Raw genomic sequence first — 3,436 nt, 5'->3', positions numbered from 1 at the left:
TACATCCAGCGCTTCTCCTGACAGTGCAATGAGCTCCCAAACGTCGCCAACGCCAACGTGATAGGAGCCTTCCTGTCTAGGACAACCTATGAGTCTTTGGTTCACAAGCTAGGACACAAGGGCCCACGGACCACCAAGGAGCTCCTGGACATCGCCACTAGCCATGCCTTAGGAGAAGAGGCGGTCGGAGCAATCTTCGACCATTCCAATAGCAAGGCAAGGCGAGACGAGGGTGCCGGCGAAGGCACCTCCAATCGTTCCGCCAAAAGGAAAAATAAGAAGCAACGGCGCGAGGACCCACTCATGGCGGCTACAGACCGCAAGGGTGGTCGGAAGCCCGCAGAGGGCGCTTCGAGCCACTTCAAGAAAATGCTCGAGGGGCCATGCCCGAACCACGCCTTCCCCGTAAAGCATCTGCTCAAGGACTATGGCCTCATGCGCAAGTTCTTGGCCAGAAGTGCCAATAAGGGGGAGCAGGGGAAGGAACCTGCCCCTACCGCCGACAACACCGAGGAGAAGGATGATGGCTTTCCAACGTCGGACTGGCTACCTCATGATCTTCGGAGGATCAACGGCCTATGACTCCAAACGTCGTTAGAAGGTCGCACGCCGCCAAGTCTACATGGCCCAACCGGCCACACCTCTCTTCCTCAGGTGGTCGGAGTCTGCCATAACCTTCGATCGGACCGACCACCCGAATGCCATCCCGCATCCGGGAAGGTATCCGCTTATTGTCGACCCGATCATCGGCCCAAAGCGCCTCACCAAAGTTCTGATGGATGGAGGCAGCAGCCTCAACATCATGTACACAAAGATGCTCAACGTAATGGGCGTCGACCGAACGCACCTCTGCCTAGTCCGAGCGCCTTTCCATGGCGTCATCCCCAGAAAGCAGGCCACGCCACTTGGACAGATCGATCTGCCCGTTACCTTTGGGGACCAGTCTAATTATAGGACTAAGACCCTCACCTTTGATGTGGTAGGGTTCCCCGGATCGATTCTGCGATGAACAACACATCTGGATCAATTGGGTGGCCATCGCGCACCCCTAGACGAATGGGTAGGTTGAGCACGCAAACGGCATGCTCCTGCAGGGCCTCAAGCCTAGGATCTTCAACCGGTTGAACAAGTTTGGCGCGCACTGGGTCACCGAGCTCCTAGCGGTGCTCTGGAGCCTAAGGACAACTCCCAGCCGAGCCACGGGCTACACACCTTTCTTCATGGTCTATGATTATAAGGCCGTTCTCCCAATGGACCTTGAGTGTGGAGCGCTAAGAATCAGAGCATACAACGAATAGGGGGCCAAGGCATCCCACCAAGACACCATGGACCAGCTAGATGAAGCCCGCGACATCACCCTCCTCCGTTCAGCCAAGTACCAGCAGGCGTTGCAATGGTACCACGGCCGATGGGTGTGGGACAGAGCCTTCAATGTTGGGGACCTTGTCCTCCGCCTTGTGTAGAGCAACAAGGACCTGCCACAAGCTCTCCCCACCCTAGGAAGGGCCATATGTCATCGCAGAAGTGCTCCACCCAGGTGCCTACAAGTTGAAAACCATCAACGATGAGGTCTTCTCCAACTCCTAGAACATCGAGCAGCTACATCATTTTTACCCTTAATAAAACGCATACTTCTTCTTATCAGTTCTTGTCTTTACAAATCCCCGATCTTTAGTGATATCCAACCCCTGCAAATTGTGAGGGGCAGACCTCACTCAGGGGCTGATACAAATGATACAAGTACGTGTATCTTGCAAACACTTCCTGTGTTACCTTTGCAAACATTCTCTAAGTTTTCCACTCTTTCTGTAACAAGTCCTAAGGGCTAGGATTTCAGGAGCAAATTCTGAGTACAACTGATAGGACTATGGGAAACCCACGCCCCAGCGGCTACGACCTCCTTGCTCACCGGCGTAATCAGAATTAGTTCACCCGCACTCCTACTTTTTTACAACTTGAGCCATGGGAAGGGTCAGAGAGCACCAAAACCTCTTCTATAAAAAGAGGAAGCTAAAAAACTGTTTGACATAACAAAAGATGAAAATTTGTTCATTCTTTGCACAAATTCACCACTTACAAAGTGATTTCATCACGAAATAGACTAATGTACTCTTAAATTCAAAGGACTGTTCACTCAGGGGCTCCCCCACAAACTTATTCAATTACAATCTCTACCTAGCTTTGCTATGAGTACTACTATGGCCACTGCGCCACGCTCTCCATTGGCAACATCTGGCCATGTACATAGGCCAGTTCGTCTACTGTGGCTTGCCGCACCATGCTCTCCATCAGGCGATGCCCTACCGCTTCGTGGAGATCCTCAAAGGCGCCATCATCTGCAATGTCGAGCACCACGCCAGGCGACATGCGGTGCCCCTCCACCAGGGCGCCCTAGGGACTAGCCATCGTCATCAGCCGCAACCCCGATAGTGGCGCCTCCGCCGGGGTGCATCTAGGGGCTATGCCATCGTCATCATCCGCAACCCTGACAATGACATCAGGGCAGGAGGCGCCTCCCACCGAAGGAAGGCCTGCAACTGAACAATGACAAAGTCGACGACGCTCGGCACACTCCAGTGCCCCTCCTCCTTCAGGCAGCGGTGGTCCCTCCACAGCAAGGGTAGCTCACACCATCTCATCTATGTTGGATGACCTCCAGCTCGACATCATGCTTCATATTCATGAGCGGATCTGTGAGTTTTTCTCTCCCTGGCATTACCCTCTCTTACTTAGGAACCGATTCATTCGGTGGAAAGGAGGGAGAAGAGGTGGTGACTCAGAGGCTAGCGAGGAGGTGGGACTGAGAATTCCTCTTCCCCCCTATTTAAAGAAGGGGCTCAAGCAGCTAAGGAAAGGCAAAAGGTTAGGATGAAAAACTCTTAGGCCTTCCCCTATTCAATGCAAATGTGAAATCAATGCTGATAGAAATATGAGGGGACGCGACTGAAGCCAGAGGGACACGCTCTGGTCGACAAGACGTCGCCTGGTCAGACAGAACATCGCCTAGGTGTGGCCTGCCACTAATGCACCCCGGGCACGAGAACCGGGGCACACTCGTATGTAGGTGACCCTCTGCTTCCCCAGGCAGGGCTGTGGAACGACCCAACAATGGAACCCCCATCCTAGGGGGAGCCCAACGGGCCTCCTAGGTTGATCGGGTGGCCTAGGTAAAATGGCGAACAAACGACCGCTGAAAGATAAGCACCTCTGTTTACTTACTTTGAGTGTTGATTTCATTATCGAGCCGTCGACCCCAGCAACGGTAGGGGAATGGACATTGCTCGGGGGGCTACTGAGGGTGTCTATCGCCCTCTGCGTCTGACCCCTCCTTACGTTTAAAAACTAGAAGCATGGTGTGTGGGTATAAAACTTTGAACACAACTGGATGAACCGCTAGACCCTACGCCTCGACGGCTACGGTGTTCTTTGTTCACCA

Source organism: Miscanthus floridulus, chromosome 6 (assembly GCF_019320115.1).
Source record: "Miscanthus floridulus cultivar M001 chromosome 6, ASM1932011v1, whole genome shotgun sequence".
Classification (NCBI taxonomy): Eukaryota; Viridiplantae; Streptophyta; class Magnoliopsida; order Poales; family Poaceae; genus Miscanthus; species Miscanthus floridulus.
Note: the sequence above shows the minus strand (reverse complement) of the source record.